At 49.7% G+C, this 12,849-nt stretch overlaps 1 protein-coding gene across 3 annotated transcripts in view; it reads left to right on the top strand.

Moving 5' to 3' along the window:
* The window catches only part of PC (pyruvate carboxylase), a 116,228-nt gene that overhangs the window by 76,628 nt on the left and 26,751 nt on the right, over positions 1–12,849 (top strand). The window lies entirely within an intron of this gene.

The following is a 12,849-nucleotide window of genomic DNA, read 5'->3' as shown; positions in this document are numbered from 1 at the left end:
AAAAAAAAAAAAAAAAAAAGTTTAATCTTCAGCATTGCGGATGCAGCTTGGACTCGTTGTTCCTGGTTCTTGGCACAGCTGTGGCAGACGAGTAGCTTGCATGGCAGTGGGACGCCTTGCTGTCTCCAGACTGATTTTCTTGCATTGTTGCTTTGCTCTTTTGGTTGTGCCTTCTGGAATACAATGTCTACACTTCTCAGCCTCGATGAATCAGAGTGAAAAAGCTACTAGTCATTCTAAGCCTTGGCCAACTCAGTGCAATGGGTGACACTGTGGCTGGCCAGATATTAGAATATTTTACAACTGCGACTGGCCCAGAAAATCTAGGCGCTTTGGTCTCAGATGAGGGGACCAGATTCATCCAGCTCAAGGCCAATCTTTCACCTAGGCCTCCCACCCTTCCTCCCAGACTCGCTCTTCTCTTTGTCCTTGCCCCGCCCTGCTTCAGCCTCTCCTTCCCTCCCAGCTCTTTCCCCTTCCCCTGCTTGTAACTTATTAAATCCTCCTGTGTAGGAGGATGTCTGCCACATCTATAATAAATCTGTAAAGATTTATTACAACTCCATAAAATACAACCAACCCAGCAGAAAAGTGGACAAGTGATATGAACATTTTCTCACAAGAGAAAACCTGAATGTGAGTCCACACTCATAAAAGAAAACAGCCAACTTTGCTAATAATAAGGAACTGAAAATTCAACAAGATACTGTTTTATACCTATGAGACTGACAAAAATTAAAGTCTGAAAATCTAAGTCAGTGAAGACATGGTGAAATAGAAATTCTGTTCTGGTGGCTTCATAAATCACGGGAACAACTACTTTGGAGTGATTTGATAATATTGACATTTAAAATATGACTATTGGCCAGGCATGGTGGCTCATGCCTGTAATCCTAGCACTCTGTGAGGCCCAACTGGATGGATTGCTTGAGCTCAGATGTTTGAGACCAGCCTGAGCAAGAGGGAGACCCCATCTCTATTAAAAATAGAAAAAGTATCAGAGCATTGTGGTGGGTGCCTATAGTCCCAGCTACTTGGCAGGCTGAGGCAAGAGGATCACTTGAACACAGGAGTTTGAGGTTCTGTGAGCTATGAAGCCACAACACTCTAGCCAAGGCAACTAAGACTCTGTCTCAAAAAAATTAATAAAATGTCTATCGTCTAATATAACAATTCCAATTCTAGGTATATGTCCCAGAGTATGTGCAAATACTCTTGCACATTTGATATGTGAAGTCAAGGTTATTCATTTTTAACATTTTAAATTGACTTTTTATTATGGCTGTTTTCAAACATACACAAAAATGAAGCAGATGGTATAATGAACTTCATGTACCTGTTGCCTAACTTCAACAATTATCATTTTGCAAGTCCATACAACATAGTTCTTAAAAGCAAAAATTAGAAACAACTTCTTTGTTACGATGTCAGTTGTTTGGGCTGCTGTAACAGTACCATAGACCAAGTGGCTTATAAACAACAGAAATTTATTTCTTGGAATTCTGGAGGCTGGGACATCCCAGATCAGGGTGTTGGCACATTCAGTGTAGGGGGAGGGCTCACTTCCTCGTTCGCAGATTGGCATGCACTGGCGGGGCAGAGAGGCAATGGAGATGTCCGAGACAGCTTTATGAGGGCACCAATTCCATTTAGGAGAGCTCACCCCTTGATCTACTCTCCTTCCAAAGGCCCCACCTCACATGGATGGTTCAGTAGAATTCTGCCAAAGGTCCCATCTCCTAACACTAACACACTGGGAGTTAGGATTTTAACATGACAATTTGTAAAGACACAAATAGTGATAGCCTACAGATAAACTGTGGTACCTGGATAAACTGTGGTACATATAATACATTGTCTAGTCATTAAAATTAATTGACTAGGTCTACTTATACCCAGGTAGATAGCTTTCAAAGTGTAATATTAGGTGAAAGAAGCAAGTTAAAAATGACTATTATTTAAGAAAAATATTAAAACAAACATATGGCTACAAGTGCATATATATCTAACCAGTATAAAGTCAGCAAAGGGGAATCCTGTCCAGCAGCTCTGGGGTGTGGTAACCCCTGGGGAGAAAATTAGGAAAGGCACAGGGAATAAGATTGGGAAGAACCACGGGAACCTGCAACTGTTCGTACACTGTATTTCTCCCTTTTGTTAAATTTAACTTTTATCAAAATGTGCGTGGACACTTCAGAAAGTCAAATTGTGGATGGGCGTAGTGGCTCATGTCTGTAATCCCAGTACTAAGGGAGGCAGAGGTGGGCTGTTTGAGCTCAGGAGTTTGAGAGCAGCCTGAGCAAGAGTGAGACCTCGTCTCTACTAAAAATAGAAAAACTAGCTGGGCATTGTGGCAGGCGCCTGTAGTCCCTCCCCTGTAGGGAGGCTGAGGCAGGAGGATCACTTGAGCCCAAGAGTCTGAGGTTGCTGTAAGCTATGACACCATGGTACTCTACCAAGGGTATTTTTTCTTTTTTTTCTTAGAGATGTGGTCTTACTCCTGCTCAGGTTGGTCTTGAACTCCTGAGCTCAAGCAATCCACCCACTATGCCTCTGAAAGTCAGAGTTCTTTTGACACTGAATGTGTATCCTTCAGTCCCTTGTGAATAATTTCCCTCCCCCTATTTTGAATCCTCCCTTTCTGGCCATTAGATATGGGATTGAGTGTCTCTCTCTCTCTGTCTTTAAATTTTAGATTAATGTGAGGGTACGGATGATTAGGTTACATTTGTGTTTGTTAGGTAAGGTCCTTTTGGTAGTTGTGTCCCACACCCAGGGGAGGTACCCTGTACCCTCACACTGTGCTCAGTAGTTGGGAATGCACAGTCCCCTTCTCTCCTCCTCTTTCTCCCCTCCCTGGATTGTGTCTCTTATTTTTATTTTCTTACCTTTCTTCTACTTTCCATGTTAGTCTTGCTGGGTAATGTCCTAAACTGTCTTCTAATTCTTCTGTTACTATATTTAAAATTTTCTGCAACTCTACTTTTAATTTCCTAGAGCTCCTTCTTATGTCTTTGTAAAATAGCTGCTTCCTCTCACTTAATGGATGCCATAGCTTTTCTTCTCTGAGAAGATTAATTATAGGTTTTCTAAATACCAACTTTATGTTACTTTTCTCTCTTTTTTTTTTTTAGAGACAGAGTCTCACTTTATTGCCCTCAGTAGAGTGCTGTGGCATCACAGCTCATAGCAACCTCCAACTCCTGGGCTTAGGCTATTCTCCTGCCTCAGCCTCCCAAGTTGCTGGGACTACAGGCACCTGCCACAAGCCAGGCTATTTTTTGTTGCAGTTTGGCCGCGGCCGGGTTCAAACCCACCACCCTTGGTATATGGGGCTGGCGCCCTACCCACTGAGCCATAGGCGCTGCCCCCTATGTTACTTTTTTCCTCAGAGTTTCCTTTTTTTCAAAACTCCTAGTTTGCTTTGGTGAATTTTTAATGATTTCCTCAAATATCTGGTGATGTTTGGTTGGCCATTCACGTCAAAAATGGTGACGCCAAACCAATGGCAGTGTCTGTGCCGGGCCAGAGCTGAGTGGCTGCACCAGCCCTTTCCTTGAAGAGCCCCTGGATGTCAGCGGTAACAGAGGACTGTGGTTTCCTGGGAGCCCTTCGTTTTGTTGCCTGAAGAAGAGCCCAGTAATCCCATCCCGTGTGTGGACTTGGGCTGAGTCCCTGTGAGCAGCGGGGACTGGAGGCTCTTCCAAAAGGTGCTAGTGCATGAGGGGCAAGGGCAGAGCCATGGGTTCCAATGACCAGGGTGTGTACCCTGGCTCCAGCATATCCTGGCAGCACACCCTCGGGCACATGATGTGACCTGCCCTGCCTAAGTGTCACTGTCCACAGATCTCAACCTGGGAGCGGCGGGTGACCCTGTTCACAGGGGATATTGGGAGGACTCGGCAATCAAATGCAGAGGATACTCTGAGACACATCCAGGGGCCACAGTGTTTGCTGTTACTGTCACTCCATGTCACTGGGCATGGAGGCCCCCAGTTATGAATGTCAACTGAGCAATCTGGGGTCTGACTCCCTAAAACTGTAACCCATCCCCTGTTTGCGGCCCCCCACCTACTGTGGCTTGGGGGGTGGGTGGCCTCTAGGTCCTGGAATCCCCAGGAGTCAGCTGGTGAGACTCACTCGCTCCCCTGAGGCACTGCCACTAGGCTATATGCTGTCACCATCCTGGGCTTTCCTGACCCCTGTCCTCTGGTGCTGTCAGCTTTCCCATTCTTCATCCTCATAGGTTTAGTTTTAATTCCTTGCCTGTAGATCCAGCTATTCTTGAGGCTTGGGTGGGAGGATGACTTGAAGCCAGGAGTTTGTGACCAGCCTGAGTGCTGCAACAAAAGTGTCTCTTAAAAAAAAAAAAATTCTGGGGCGGCGCCTGTGGCTCAGTGAGTAGGGCGCCGGCCCCATATGCCGAGCGTGGCAGGTTCAAATCCAGCCCCTGCCAAACTGCAACAAAAAAATAGCTGGGTGCTGTGGCGGGCACCTGTAGTCCCAGCTACTCGGGAGGCTGAGGCAAGAGAATCACTTAAGCCCAGGAGCTGGAGGTTGCTGTGAGCTGTGTGATGCCATGGCACTCTACCGAGGGCCATAAAGTGAGACTCTGTCTCTACAAAAAAAAAAAAAAAAATCCATATTGGTGTTTTAGTGGGATTTCAAAAGGGGGGGTTGAATAAATCCCTGTGTTTGATCTACTACATCAGACCTATTTCTTTCTTTCTTTTTTTTTTTTTATTAAATCATAGTTGTGTACATTAATGCAATCATGGGATACAATGTGCTGGTTTTATATACAATTTGAAATATTTTCATCAAACTGGTTAACATAGCCTTCATGGGATTTTCTTAGTTATTGTGTTAAGACATTTATATTCTACATTTAGTAAGTTTCACATGTACCCTTGTAAGATGCGCCGTAGGTGTGGTCCCGCCAGTTACCCTCCTTCCGCCCATCTCCCCCCGTCTCTCCCTCTCCCCTTTCCCCATATTCTTAGGTTATAATTGGGTTATAGCTTTCATATGAAAGCTATAAATTAGTTTCAGAGTAGGGCTGAGTACATTGGATACTTTTTCTTCCATTCTTGAGATACTTTGCTAAGAAGAATATGTTCCAGTGCCATCCATAAAAACATGAAAGAGGTAAAGTCTCCATCTTTCTTTAAGGCTGCATAATAGTCCATGGTGTACATATACCACAATTTATTAATCCACAGACCTATTTCTTAACATGAAACATGAAGCAAATACATCAGTTTGTTCCAGACTCATGGCCATCATATTGCTAATTGTACTGTCTGGAGTTTCAAGTGTTTAATTAAGAAAAAATGCTGGGCGGCGCCTGTGGTTCAAGGAGTAGGGCGCCGGTCCCATATGCCAGAGGTGGTGGGTTCAAACCTAGCCCGGGCGAAAAACCAGAAAAAAAAAAAAGAAAATGCTTCCTTGATCCTAGTATTCTTTGGCCGCTAGAGTCTAGCTCATCCTGCCTTCCTTTTATTCTTACCTAAGCTTTTCAAAAGTTCTTACTCAAACTTTGGGGGATTTTGGAGTAGAGACCTCCTCACCTCTCAGATTGCTCTGTCCTTACTTTTCTTTTTTTTTTTGGCTGGGGCTGGTTTTGAACCCACCACCTCCAGCATATGGGACTGGCGCCCTACTCCTTGAGCCACAGGTGCCGCCCTCTGTCCTTACTTTTCTTTTCGTCCCCCTCTACGTATGCTACTGTTTGGGCCACCAACAGCCCTCTGCCCAATCTGGTGGCTTTCTTTTGTTTTTTAATTCCTTGTCAGAGCCCACCCTCCTTGGACACAGATCATTCCATCTTTGCTAGAGCCCACGGCTCCTGTGACAGTAGTCCCTGTGGCTCTGGGTGTCCCCTTTGTGTGGCCTTTCCTTTCTCCACCCCATTCTTGTCTGCAGAGCAGGCTAGGGGTGACTCCGGGGTCTCTGTCCAGCACAGAACTCTCCCTACGTAGGGGCTCACGGTCCAGCCATGTGTTTCTTCTCTCCTGCCAGATGCTCTGTGGGTTCGAAGTTGAGTCACAAGTTTCTACCTGTACCTTCTTTTGTGTCTGGTGTTGCCACTGTTCACCTTGAAGTGGGACCCCGAGTCATCCTCATTATCTCTCTGCCTCCTGGGAGCTGTTGATTTTCCCTCCTCAGTATTTCTTGGGAGGCTCCCCTCCCCTATACCTGTTGCCACCACTCCAGTTCAGGTCCTTGCTATCTTGCCCAGACTGGAACATGTTCCCAGGTTCCTCGGAGCTGCAAGGACAGTCCCCCAATAAGTTGCAAATATGTCTCTTCTCTGCTTGGTTATTTTGTAGCATTGCAGAGGACACAGCCTGTGTTCCTTGCCGGGCCTGGGAGCTCTCGACCTGGAGTCTATATGTCTGCCCTCGGAGTCCTCTCGAGGCCATCACTGCCCCACTGGCCTTTGCTCCAGTGGCCCCTACATGGGACCTGCTCCTCTCTCCTCTGCCTCCACCCCTCCCCCGCACTGACATCCCTTCCTCCTGCCCTCCCTGGTGTCTGTCCTTGGGGAGGTCTTCCTGCTCACCCTGCCTGGCCCCACTCAGCCTGTCCTGGCTGATCACAGCCCTAAAGACCTGTGTACTCTGAAAGTCAACATTGTGGCTTGCATCAGGATAAGCAGGGGGATATTTTCACCGTTACTGTCCCTTGAAGTCTGTATAAGTGCTGGTTTGTAGGGAATCTCAGTGTGTTACTTTCTTGGGGCTGCCATAACAAAAGTACCAAAACCCAGGTGAAAACAGCAGAGATTAATTCCTCAGGGACCTGAAATCTAGAAGGGCAGAGCCAGGCCTGCAGATGCATACTCCAGTCACGTGCCATCATGTCCCTGTGTCTTCATGTCATCTTTGTTCTGTTGTCTGTCACTGTGCCCACATATCCTCTATTCATAAGGACATCAAGCATATTAGATTAGGGCTCATCCTAATAACCTTATTTGGATGTGATTTTTTTTTTTTTTTTTTTTTTTTTGCGGCAGTCTCACTATGTTGCCCTCGGTAGAATGCTGAGGTGTCACAGCTCACAGTAACCTCAAACTTTTGGGCTCAAGCAATTCTCTTGCCTCAGCCTCCCATGTAGCTGGGACTATAGGCACCTGCCACAATGCCCGGCTATTTTTAGAGACAGGTCTTGCTCTTGCTCAGGCTGGTCTCTAACCCATGAGCTCAAGCGATCCACCCACCTCAGCCTCCCAGAGTGCTGGGATTACAGGCATGAGCCACCACGTCTCGAACATGATTATTTCCAAGTAAGGTAACATTATGTGGTGCTGGGGGTTAGGACTTAAACATGACTTTTGGGGGGAGGAGGACGCAGTCCAACCCATAACATTGGTGACACTCTTGTTCTGAGCTTTCCAGGCCCCAAAGTCCTCAAAACCTCTGGGAGTCCCTCTAATCCAGCCAGTCATCCTGTGAGAAGGGAGTGGGGGGCAGGTTCTCCGTGCCCTCTAGCTGAGTCCATGTGGGCATGAAGAGGGTCAGAGAGCTTCTTGGACCTCCTGCATGTCTCTCTTGTATCCTGACATCTGTCCCTCTGCAAAGAAGCCTTGTCCAGTGTGTTTAGAATTGAGTCTTTGCTGCCCTGACCCCTGTCACCTCACTTGTCCCTGAAACTCCATTTAGTGGTTCCTACCATCAGTCTTAGACTCCGTCTATTCAGGCCCCTGGAGCCTGGGAAGTCCCAGGTGAGGTTTCAGTGCTAAATGCTGGGGGCACACTAAGCTGCTTCGTCTGGGAGGCACTTTTTGCTGGCCCTGCCTTTGACCTTCCTGTGTCCTGTTACCAGCATTTTGGGCTCTAATCTCTGTGCAGGGGACAGTTGTGTGTGCTGCTCCTAGGAGGAGCCAAGCCTCATTGATTTTTGGCTAATTGCACCCTAATATTTCTGGGCAAAGCAACATTTTCGTGATCTGAATATTCATTCAGTCATTCATTCTCCCAAAATATTCCTATTCATTCATTCATTCTGCTGCCAGACGTTATACAGAGTGCTAGGGAGGTAATGGGGGACAAAATAGATCAAGGACCCTGTGCACAGGGTCTGGTGGGAGAGATAAGACGGGTCAACAAGTCAATGTAACATTAAATGCTCTGTGGCCAGGGGTGGTGGCTCATGCCTGTAATCCCAGCACACTGGGAGGCCAAGATGGGTGGATTGCCTGAGCTCAGGAGTTCAGACCAGCCTGAGCAACAGCGAGACCCTGTCTCCAAAAATAGCCGGGCGTTGTGGCAGGCGCCTGTAGTCCCAACTACTTGGGAGGCTGAGGCAAGAGAATTGCTTGACCCCAAGAGTTTGAGGTTGCTGTGAGCTATGACATCACAGCACTCTACTGAGGGTGACAAAGTGAAACTCTGTCTCAAAAAAAAAAAAGAAGGATGGTACCTGTGGCTCAGTGGGTAGGGCAACAGCCCCATATACCAAGGGTGGTGGGTTCAAACCCAGCCCCGGCCAAACTGTGACAAAAAATAGCCGGGTGTTGTGGCGGGCGCCTGTAGTTCCAGCTACTTGGGAGGCTGAGGCAAGAAAATTGCCTAAGCCCAAAAGCTTGAGGTTGCTGTGAGCCGTGTGATGCCGCGGCACTCTATCGTGGGCAATAAAGTGAGACTGTCTCAATTAAAAAAAAAGAAGGAAAAGTTAAATGCTCTCTGTTGAGGACAGGGACATGATATCAGGAGAGCCCCCTAAGCAGAAGGACAAACAGGTATGGCGAGGACAATGATGGAGCCAGGAGTGCCAGAGGGAGATGGCTGCCCCATTTAGTGTATTCAGCGTATTCAGCCTGCTGGAGAGAAGGCAGTCATGAGCTGAGTCCTAAAGGACATGGAGAAATGAGTCCAAGTAACCTTGACAGTCTAGCAACAGGATGTCCCCTGCCCACTCTGGGGCCCTGGGCTCCTTTTGCACCAGGGGGCAGTGTTGGCCCTGAAATTCTCACTGCCTTCCTACGAGGCTGGGACGGAGCAGGCACCTCCATGCCAGGGTGCCCTGTCCCTTTCCTGTCACTCCCCTCGGTACCTTCCCTCCTTTCTTTGAGCCCCTCATTGTCCCTCAGTCCACAGATGCTGAGACTGAAGTGCCAGTTGTCACAGTGCCACTTTTCCCCCTCTGCTGCTACCTTTGAATGGAGGGTTGCCGGGCAATGAGGAACCATGCTGGCGGGCTGGCAGTGTTAATTCATGGGAGCCAGCTCTGGGCAGACACCGGTGCCACCAGCAGCCTGGAGATCCCAGGCACAGAGACCAGCTGACCGGAGCCTTAGCAACGCCATGTGTCTCTTCCTGTCTTTGGTATTGTCTCTGTCCTGTCTTCTGTGTCTGTCACCTGCAATCTTCTCGGGTCCTCTTTTCTGCTTCTCTTACCCAGAAACCTCAGCCTTAGTCTGTCCTCTCTTGGACGCTTTGATATCAGCCACAGCAGCCCTGAGAGCCAGGCAGAGTACTCCTTTCACTTGTCCCCACTGCTGCCAGCCCTGGGGTCCCATCGGATATGGTTAGGACAGCACCGAGCAGCCTGGGCAGAGCGGCCCCATCCGTCAGAGGCTGCTTCTGCCACAGTGCGGAATCCTCTGCCAAGAAGCCTTCCGGTTCTGACCTGCTTCTGCGGGCAGCTGCTGAGCCTGGCTGGGGGCCAGGGTGGGGGCAGAGCCCAGTGGGGCACTGGGGGCAGGAGGAGCTCGTGTGTGAGAGTTGCCAGTGTGGAGCCACCCTCTCTTCTCCACTCCGGCACACCTTGGATGGGTTGGTTTACTGAGGGATCTGTGGCTCTGCTGGGCTTTCAGAACCGACACACTGGCCGGCCAGCCCCCAAGCTGCACCCTCCCTTGCCTTTCCCTTCCTCTGGCCTCCCCCAGCATATCCCCGCTGAGCAGGAGGTGCTGTGTGAGAACAGGGATATTTGGGATGGAAATGAGGTGGATCCTTGCACATTCCAGGGCCTGAGGCCTTATTGCAGCAGCTGGTGGGGGGATGGGGGGGGGGCGCCTGCCCTGCCCCCATGCCTACTCAGCACAGCGGCTGGACCCAAACTTGGACCATGACAGCTGAGCTCTTTGCTGCTTCTGCAGGAGGCAGCCGGGAGATGTAGTTTTGATCTGAAAGAGACTTCCAGGGGTCTTTTTATGATTTATTGGACAAATCGAAACTGCCCTGGCTTATTTGGGACATGTGACTGCGGGCTCTGTGGTCGGAGTGGGCTCGTGGAGTGCCACTGGTGGCCCTCCTGGAGTTCAGACACAGTGTTTATCAGGAGTGAGTTTTTTGGTTTTGGGTTTTTTGGTTTCCGAGTGCCTGTCACACTGCTTCTAAGGAAAGCCCTGATGGGTCAGAGGCATGTGGTGGGTTCACATCCGGCTCTACTGGTGACTGTGGGTGTCATTTAATCCTGCTGCACTTGATTCCATGGCGTGTGAGGGTTGTGTGAGCAAGTACAAGGGCTGTACCGCAGCATAGCTGGGCCCGGTGGGGGCAGAGGGTCTGTCAGGGTTGAAGTTCAGCTCCCAGCCACTGGCCGGCCTGGTGCAGGTGATGGTCATTTTATGGTAGGAGCAGGTGGGCATCAAGAGGGGGCAGGACGCAGCAGGGTGTTGTAGGCACCTCCCCGACCCACAGCACTCCTTTCTGGAAGGGAGAATGCCAAGTTTATGGATCTAATGTTAGAGGGAAAACCAAAGCTCAAAGAGAAGTGCGTGCTGTCTGTGGCGTCATCCTGGAGGCCGCAGGGGAGAGGCAGGCACTGCAGACACTCTTTGCTTCACTGTGGCTCATTCTTGCTGGAGAGGAGTTATTTACACATCCCAAGTGACAGTCAAAGCTGTCTTATCCCTGTTTCTAATGTGCAACCCAAAGCCAAAAAAGGGACCTGTCAGCTGGCATTTGCAGAAAGAGGTGAATGGCCCTGTCTGGGCTGTCGCTCTGGGGAGGAGGGCAGGGCAGGATCCCTGGGAGGTAGCTACCATTTCCCCTGTCACTGAAGTCAGAAAAGGAGAGTTTTGCTTGTGTGTGCCATCAGCCCTGAGCAAGATAGTGCGGTGCCCCCTGGAGCATGTAACCTGAGCCTGTGGCTGTGCTGGGCAAGATGGCAGGATCTGATCAGTGCAGACTCCCCCTCCCCCAGGAGGGCCCATAACAGCAGCCTCCCCTCTTGGCTCAGTGCCCAGGAGAAACGGTTCTGGGTCCACACTGGGTCCATCATGCAACTCAGCCCCAGGGCTTGCTTTCCACGATGCAGATTCCTTAATGGGGCCCTCAGTGTTTTGAAAGAAGTTTGTCAGCCAAACTGTCACCAACTTTGAAGACTTCTTGATTTCCAGCTGCCAACCAAATACCCAAAAAGCAGGGCACAGCATGAAGCCGTAGTGGGAGCTTGGCCCCCAGCCGCACCCTGCTCCCTGTATCTGGCCACTGCCCCTCTACGCCCTGCTGTGGAGATGACAGGATGCACCTGGACCAGTGCTGGCTAGAAGGGGCTGGAGGCGTTTTCTGGGAAGGTGCCATTGTGAGAAAGAGGCTGGCATTCATGTTTCATTCAGGCCAGGGAGTGTCTGTGAGGTGTCCCTCTTATGCCAGAAAGGGCTTCTGGGAGTTGCAGGAAGGGCATTCTTGTGCCTGAGACTTTCACGGCTGTGGGGATGGCAGAGATTGGGGAGCGGTGGGGACCTGCCTACTCAGCTCCTCCCTCTGGACTATCCCAGACCGCTCAGACTCACCACACTCAGCTTATCCCGTGCACGGCCTACAAAGGTCCTGCTTCCAGGAGAGAGGGCTTGGTGAGGTGGCCCACACTTGTCCTGCAGTAGATAAACATGTCTTCTAGCTGACGTTGATTCTGAAAAGGCTTGGAGTTCAGGCCTGAGAGGGCAGTGGGATTTAATAAAGGAAAAGCTGGTTAACCAGCTTCTAAGAAGTGTGAAGATGTCTTTGGAATAAGGTGGCATTTTTATTCATCTTTTTTTGCAGTTTTTGTCTGGGGCTAGGTTTGAACCCACCACCTCCAGTGCCTTACTCTGTTGAGCCACAGGCATCTCCCTTTTTTTTTGAAGACAAGAGTCTCACTTTGTCACCTGGGTAGAATGCTGTGGCATCATAGCTCAACCTCAAACTATTGGGCTCAAGCAATTCTCTTGCCTCAGCCTCCTGAGTAGCTGGGACTACTGTCACCTACCACAACACCTGGCTGTTTTTTCTATTTTTAGGTCTCACTCTTGCTTAGGCTAGTCTCGAACTTCTGAGCTCAAGCCTGACACCCACCTTGGCCTCCCAGAGTATTAGTATTGGGATTACAGGTGTGAGCTATGGTGCCTGACCTTTATTCATCTTTGTATCCGCAGGGCCTGTGGCCTGGAGTGGGGGTTGGTGGAGTAGGGGTTGACAGCCAGGCTCTCTGTGTGGTTGCAGTGGTTAGCTGAGCTTTGGGGCCATGTCTGAGCTCTGAAGGACAGTGCGACCCTTACCCTCCATCGTTCACAAGTAGCCTCTCCCAACAAGCCTTCCCAGACCCCACACTGCCTGCTGGTTGACATTTCTGTGCCTTTAACCTCAAGTGGCAGCGCGTCCTAAATCCAACACAGAAGTCTAACCTCCCCTCTCGGTTGCTTTCCTGCCTGGGACCACCTCCTTTGTAATCACGCCCCGTCCCTGGGGGGGAGTCAAGACAGGAGGCTGTAGGCTGTGGATCACCTTCTGTCTGCATGACCCTGCCTTGCCCAGTGGCCAGTGGCCCATGCTGGCCTCAAGAGGCTGGGCACTGCTCAGGGCTGCCCCTTCCCCTGATTCCAGCCTTGGCTGCAGCCCAGGCCTTAGCAGTCTGTGC

Source organism: Nycticebus coucang, chromosome 14, assembly GCF_027406575.1.
Source record: "Nycticebus coucang isolate mNycCou1 chromosome 14, mNycCou1.pri, whole genome shotgun sequence".
In the NCBI taxonomy this organism is placed as follows: Eukaryota; Metazoa; Chordata; class Mammalia; order Primates; family Lorisidae; genus Nycticebus; species Nycticebus coucang.
This window is presented reverse-complemented; position numbering and strand designations above follow the sequence as displayed.